The sequence below is a fragment of the Colobus angolensis genome, unplaced genomic scaffold (assembly GCF_000951035.1).
Source record: "Colobus angolensis palliatus isolate OR3802 unplaced genomic scaffold, Cang.pa_1.0 Scaffold196, whole genome shotgun sequence".
Classification (NCBI taxonomy): domain Eukaryota; kingdom Metazoa; phylum Chordata; class Mammalia; order Primates; family Cercopithecidae; genus Colobus; species Colobus angolensis.
The window spans coordinates 2452285-2459832 of NW_012115110.1; the positions used below are offsets into that span (position 1 = coordinate 2452285).

At 40.7% G+C, this 7548-nt stretch overlaps 1 long non-coding RNA gene across 1 annotated transcript in view; it reads left to right on the forward strand.

The window, feature by feature from the left end:
• The window catches only part of LOC105510951, a 27589-nt gene that overhangs the window by 3063 nt on the left and 16978 nt on the right, over positions 1-7548 (forward strand). The window contains exon 2 of the long non-coding RNA XR_001001639.1: positions 2772-2891. This is a non-coding gene — a long non-coding RNA (uncharacterized LOC105510951). The remainder of the gene's footprint in view (positions 1-2771; positions 2892-7548) is intronic.

A 7548-nucleotide genomic window follows, 5' to 3' on the forward strand; every position in this document is an offset into this window, starting at 1 on the left:
GGTTTCTGTTTGCTTACGCAGCATCACCCAGCCCTCCACCTGCACCACTGGAGGGATGGCAGGCGTGGAGGTTGGGCTGGTGCTGGTGATGGAGTGAGATACTGGAACAGTGTCTGCTCTCTTGGTACAGCAGCAAGGACTGGAGGGAACAGCGCTGTCTTAGCCCCAACAGTTTATGGGAATTTTCAGCTTTACCTATTTTTATCATTCTGATCGAATGTCAATAAATTCATAGGAGTAAAAGAATAAAAAGTAAAACCCTTGTATTTTCTTATTTGTCAAGATATGAGATTAGTTCTAGTGGATCAAGAATAATAATATTTTGGCTATTTAATAATAATATCTATGAGTAGATGCTAAGTTTAATTTTAAAGGACTCTATAATAGAAAAAAGACATTGTGATTCTTTATTACAACTTCTCTTTCAGATCATAAAATTCTTTGGAATCTACCTCTAAAAATATCTAGCTCACCTCCCTCTCTTCTGCTGCCACAGGGCTGTCACATGTCCTGTGAGGCAGTCACTTTGCCTTCACCCGTTGGATGACCTGCCACCCAATCGTGCTCTCTTGCCACAGAATTATCTTCCAAAAATGCAACTCACTTTATGTCAGGCTCCTGCTTAATAAACCTTTGTTACCTCTCCCTCAGGATGAAGTCCTAATTTCTCATCACCTTATAAAAAGTGACTACAGGCCAGGCGCAGTGGCTCACGCCTGTAATCCCAGCACTTTGGGAGGCCAAGGCGGATAAATCACAAGGTCAGGAGATCGAGACCATCCTGGCTAACACGGTGAAACCTTGTCTCTACTGAAATTACAAAACATTAGCCGGGCACGGTGGCAGGTGCCTGTAGTGCCAGCTACTTGGGAGGCTGAGGCAGGAGAATCACTTGAGCCCAGGAGGCAGAGGTTGCAGTGAGCCAAGATCACACCACTGCACCCCAGCCTGAAAGACAGAGTGAGATTCCATCTCAAAAAAAAAAAGATTACAATTTGGCCATACTCAGCATTTTTTTAACCTCACTCTTCGCATATAATTTATACCCTAGCTAAGACCAACAAAATGCAATTAGCTAAGAGATACTCATTGAAAGACAGGGCAGTATGAGGTGATACAGCCTAACTCAATTTGATCTCTGAAATGAATTTCTAGCTTAGAAAGCCACAGTAGAAAGTGGGAAAATTCTTTTATATAAAACATTAGATTTGGAGAGGCAAAATAATTATTTTTAGAGCCCTAAAAAGAACAATTGGGGAGAACAATTACTACACTTGTCAACATTGTCATCATAAATTGTTACTAAAAGGTTTTGTGTCTCCTCTAAATGAACTGTTGCCACACTACAAATATCAAAATAAAAATATAAGCCAATATAAATATAACTGCATCCACTTTTATGAAACTCTGCTCAGAAACTAAAACTGAGTATTGATGGATTGTGTCATAAATCTATGGAAACTGAGCTTTTCAAAATCTAGAGCAATGATCTTCATCCTAGTCTCCACCCTCACCCACTGTCTGTATTATACCTTTTCCCTCTGCCGCCTTCTCTTTCCAAATTTTACTCTAAGTATTTCTTCAAAAATCAGAAAAATTACCCATTGTCCAAGGGATCCCCATGTTAGTTTTTAGTTTCATTCCTTTGAACCCCTAAGAAACTCTTTTCTATTCCTGTCACTATCCAAAGCCTGTAAAAGCTGGTCTCACAGCACACTGTTGGTTTGGAAAAAAATATTTTAGAATTCTTGGACCTTTGAAGGGAGTATGTGTAGTATAGATTTTCTTTTTCCTTCTTGGTTCTGGGAGAAAGCTAAAAAGATAGGGAAGGGGTGAGAAATTAAACGATGGCTTCAATAAACAGGAGAAAACAAAAGTGAAAAGAGAAAAACACTAAAAAACAGAAAAAACAAAAGTCTGCAAACAGCTTCCATGCCTGCTTCTGTTTCTCAGTGTTTGTAACATTTGAGTCAAAACAAACCTGTGGGTTCAGTGTTTCTCTGAGCAGGTAGGAGGTTGTCAGCCTAAAAGAGTCATTCATGAACCTTCACATCTGATCAACTTTCCAATCTCGATTCATCAGCTGCACTGTTCACTATGCAGAAAATCCTTCGATCTGAAACCTTAGGGACAATTTCAATTTTTTGGCAGAAGCCAATGTTTTAATATATAGCTATTATATATATTGGCTATATATTCTGCCTACAACATAGGCAGAATAATGGTCCTTAATAATGCACATATTCTAATCTCCAGAACTTGTGAATATATTACCTCATATGACAAAAAAGACTTCGCAGATGTGATTTAAGTTAAGGACTTTGAGATGGGGAGATCATCCTGGAATATTCAGATGAGCCCAGTCTAATCACTTGGATCATTAAAAGTAGAGAACCTTTCTCAAACAGGATCAGAGAAAAAGATGACTGATGGAAATAGGGCCAGGGAAATGCTACGCAGCTGAGTAAGATGATAGAGGAAGGGGCTGTGAGCCAAGGAATCTGGACCACTGCTAGAAGCTGAAAAAGGCAAAGAGAATAATGCTGTCCTAGATCCTCCAGAAAAGATCGCTGACACTTTTATTTTAGCATAGTGAGACTCATATCAGACTTAAAGACTTGTATGGTAATACATTTGTGTTGTCTTAAGGCACTGAATTTGTTGCAATTTGTTATGATAGCAGTAGAAAAGCAATGCACTATAGTTCACTTTTGAGTTTTTTAATTATGATTTTTTTACAAAACGTTGTTGCTATGATTTTTCCTTCTAAGACCTGCAGTGACCCACTGCTAACAGAGCTGGCTCACTTCAAAGTGATGGATGAAACCATATGGAGATATTCCTGGGTTCAGTTGGAAGACAGAGTGCTTACATCTGAGAGAGGACTTGAGGCAAGTTGAGTATAGGGCTTGATCATGAGTTTAGTATCTACCTCTCTCACTGGACTGCTCCATCAATGAGGGCAGGTTTATCTATCATGTTCCCCTGTGCTATGGTTTTTTGTTGCTGTTGTTGTTCCCACCTAAGCTCATGTTGAAATTTAATCCCCAGCGTGACAATATTAGGAGGAAGGTATTAGTGGAAGATGTTTGAGTTGAGGGAACAGATCCCTTGTGAATGACTTGGTGTTGTTCTAATGGTAGTGAGTGAGTTTTCCATCTCATGAGATGAATCAGTTCTTGAAGGAATGGATGAGTTCCCTTGAGAGTGGGTTGTTATGAAGCCAGGATACTCTCGGGTTTTGTCCCTTTCAAGTGCCTGTTTCTCACTAGGTTTGACCTTCTCACTAGGTTTGATGCAGTGCAGAAGCCCTCACGAGAAGCTGAGCAGAGGCAAAGGCTACAGAACCATGAGCAAAATAAACCTCTTTTCTTTATAAATCACCCAGCCTCGGATATTTCTTTGTAGTAACACAGAAAGGACTAAGACATCCTGGATGTTCAGTTCTTGGAGAAGCATGGGTATTTTGCCAAAGCACTTAAGAGCAGGCTTCTGGGTGTCTGACTGCATTTGAGCCTTCAAATTCCAGCTGGGTAACTTCTAAGCTGTGTGCCGTGTGCCTTTGGGCAGATAAGTCAATGCCCCTCCTGTGCCTGTGTGAGGCCAACAGCAGTACTTCATAAAGGATAGCTGGGAGAATTAAGTACATTATGGTCATTTTTCAACTAGCATGTACCTAATATGTGCTAGGTCCTCTTCTGGGCACCCTGGAACTATCAGTGAACAAGAAAAAAAACAATCCTCTGTCTTCTTAGAGCTTACATTCTAGTGTGAGAACACAAATAATAAGTATGCTAAATGACAAATAGAAAAACAAAATAAGGCAAGGAAAAGAAATAGTATCAAAGGCAGCTGGTTATGATTTTTAAGATATAGTGGCCAAGTATATTAGCTGGTTCTCACATTGCTAATAAAGAGATACCCAAGACTGGGTAATTTATAAAGGAAAGAGGTTTAAATGACTCACAGTTCGGATGGCTGGGGAGGCCTCAGGAAACTTACAATCGTGGCAGAAGGGGAAGCAAACACACCCTTCTTCACATGGCACCAGCAAAAAGTATGAGTGAAGCGAGGGAAATGTCCCTTATAAAACCATCAGATCTTATGAGAATTCACTCACTGTCATGAGAACAGCATGGGGGAAACCACCCCCATGATTCAACTACTTTTCACAGGGTCCCTCCTACGACCCGTGGGGATTATGGGAACTACAATTCAGAATGGGATTTGGGTGGGGGATTTTAGCCAAACCATATCACCAGGGTAGGCTTTATTAAGAAGGACATTTTGAAAACTCTTAAAGGGGGTGAGAAAATTAGTCACATCGGTATCTAGGGCAAGGGCTTTCTCAGCAGAAAGAGCATCTGGACAAAGGCCCTGAGGCTGGAGGAAGCCGGTGGAATGGAAGACCTGGTGACAGGCACATCTGGAGTAAAGAGAACAAGGAGAAATTTGGTAGTGAGGACAATAATGTGGGGTTAGATTATGTGGAGCCTAGCAAGCCATTTTAGAAGAAGAAAGGTTTTCAGCAGTAAGGGATACCAGGAACAGACATTTACAATGAGCCACTCTGGCTTCTGTATCTAGGACAGACTCCAGAGGACGTGGGGTAGAGTCAGGGTCAGGAACGCGGAGACCAAATCCAAGGCCACTGGGAAACAGGGGCATGAGATTGTGGTCCCTCAGAATAGAGCGGTGGTCCTGGAGATGGTAAGAAATAATTAGATTGCTGGACAAGTTTTAAAATAAAGCCAAAGCAATTCCCTAACTCAAAGGATATGGAATGTGCAAAAGTGATAACAGTTGAGAATGACCTCAGGTTTGGGGGAGGAAAAAGTTGGTAGAGCAGGCTAGCTATCAGCTGAGAAGGGAAGGTTGGGAATGGGCTCAGTGTTGAATGTGTGGAGAGTCCAATGTGAATAAAGCACCCGTGGAGATGTCGAAAAGACAGCTGGACAAAGGAGTCAATGTCAGGAGGCTGCAGTGTAGACTATGCACTTGAACATCAGTGTGTGAATGGTATTTGAAGCCGTGAGACTGCATAAGGTCACAAGAGGAATGTGTGTGGACAGAGAGGAGAGGAAGACTGAGCTCTGGGCCATAAAAAGTAAAAAATCAGAGGGGAAAGAAAGGAAAGCTTGTTTTTAGAAAAACCACAGGAGTGTGGTATTGTGGAATCTAAGAGAAGACATGAATCAAGAGAGAGGAAGGGGTCAGCTGAGTGGAATGTAACTGGTCCCATTGGGTTTAGCATCATAAAGATCTTCCACAATGTGTTTGTGGAGTATAGAGGACAGAAGCTGGTGGAGTGAGGTTAAAAGACAAGAGGGGGAGAGGAAATGGAGTTAGTGAGGATAGACAACTCTTGACCGCTTTATTGAAAAAGGGAGCAAAGAAATGGGTGATTGCAGGCAGAAGAAATGGGGTTAGGAGAAGGGTCATCAAAGATGGGAGAAATGACAGCATGCTTTTGCATAGATGGTGATAATCCAGTGAAGAGGAGAAACTTGGTGATGTGGGAGAAAGTGGAGAAAGCTCTGGGAGCCGTGCCCTGGAGTCAGGGGAAAACAGGGGGGCGGCACACATTGCTGGAGAAGGTTGCTTCAGCGGGAGCATGGACAGGGCATCCAGGGAAGATGTATAAAGGGGAAGACAGTGGAGACGGGTGCTGGCAGATGAAGAGCTAAGAGGAGGGAGTCTGGAGCATTGTTCTCTTATTGTTTCCATTTCTCAGAGAGGGGGAAGCCAGGTCACATGGGGGAGGAGATGGACAGCAGTAGCTAGTGCTCAGCAAGCCTCCAGGGTACTTACGCTTCTCCAAGCCACAGGTCTGAACCCTAGACGGCAAGTAAAGCTGCCTGCTGAATTATTGAAGAAATGCATATGATAAATTTTATTTGTGAGAACCTAAATACTAATTTTTATAGTTCTATGAGCTTCAGCCAAATTTTTTGTTAAGTTATGGTCACAATAATGTATTTTGTGTTTCATTTCAATGCACATTGTAAAGAATTGTGATAGCACACAATCAGGCCTGTTTTAGCAGGAAAATCTAAGTGGTAAGTATGCTGATAGTCTCAAAAAAAGAACATGTGAACGTTTCTCTGAACTGTATTATAATGAAGATGAGGTAAGGAAAGTTCTCTCTTGTGACTAAAAGAGGCATGAATTTGGTGTCTATACTAAAACCTGGGCACTTCTTGCCCAAATTATTCCTGAAAATAGATAAAGTATAATAAAAAGAGAAAAACAAATAAGAGGACAGAAATAGAGAGATCATAATTTTAAAACAAAGCAACTTTCAGCATGAGCAAGGCAGGCTGAGAATAAATAAAAAGAAGCTACTTCCGAGTAGAAAATCAGATTACAGAGTTCATGACTCCAAGATTTTTACCAGTAAGAAGGGCAAAAAAGTAAAACTGGTTTGAGTAAAAAATAAAAAGCAGTTCCATAAATGAAGCTCAGAGGTCAATGTTAGGACAAGTAAAAAGGTTATTTCATAGAATATCCCGGGAAACTATTGTTGGCAACAGAATGCTGGGCTTCATGGACCCGGCTTCTGACTAGAAAGTCAACTTCTCTCTCTTGGTTTAAACCTCAGCTATCTAGATTATAGAACTTGTGTCAGAGAGTACGGGTCATGCACTTGATATTAATAATGAATGCACAGATGGGATTTTTTTTTACCATGAAAATAATGAAATTCATTTTCTCACCTTGCTTGAAAGTTCTGAGTACTTTAAACCCAATAACCGACCGATCTCTGGATTGTCTTCATGGGATTCTTACTCAGAGCTTCTCTGAGCTGACAAACAGATGCTTCGATAATGGATGTCTGAGGAATTATAGAATTCTACCTTGTGAATGGAAAATTGAATAACTCAGGGTTCTGAACTTGAACTTGAAACACCCTTGAGAAAAGTGACCAGTCTGAAAAAGAATGTAATCTAAATTCCCATGCTTCCATGGAAATATGCCCTCTGGGAAAGTTCAAAGAGGACCAACTGGTTTTCTACAATGAACTTCAGTTTATAAATGCATTCTAAATTTGTCTATCACCCTGGGATTCTTGTAATACAAGACAGCAAAACAGCAGGATGCCTTCTGCCTCTCTCCTCTGTGGTGGTTGTAAAGGACAACTGACATCCCTTACCACTACTTGGGATCAGGCCAGGAAGGGTCCAGAAATAGCATTTATGCTAAAGGCAATGGCTCTGAATTCATCAGCCCAGCCTGGATTTGCAATCCTTCTGTACATTTGGAGGAACAACTACCTTATTCACATGCATATATATGTTTGATGGATGTAAGTAGATGACATAGATATAGACATAAACAGGTATCTGTGTGTCTATTTATTAACTTTAAAAGAAACATTTTATTGCATACTTGTAATTTGCCAAGAAAGTAGATTTTAGATACTCTTACCACAAAAAGAAGAAAAGGAGAAAGAAAGAAAAAGAAAGAAAGAAAGAAAGAAAGAAAGAAAGAAAGAAAGAAAGAAAGAAAGAAAGAAAGAGGGAAGGAAGGAAGGAAGGAAGGAAAGAA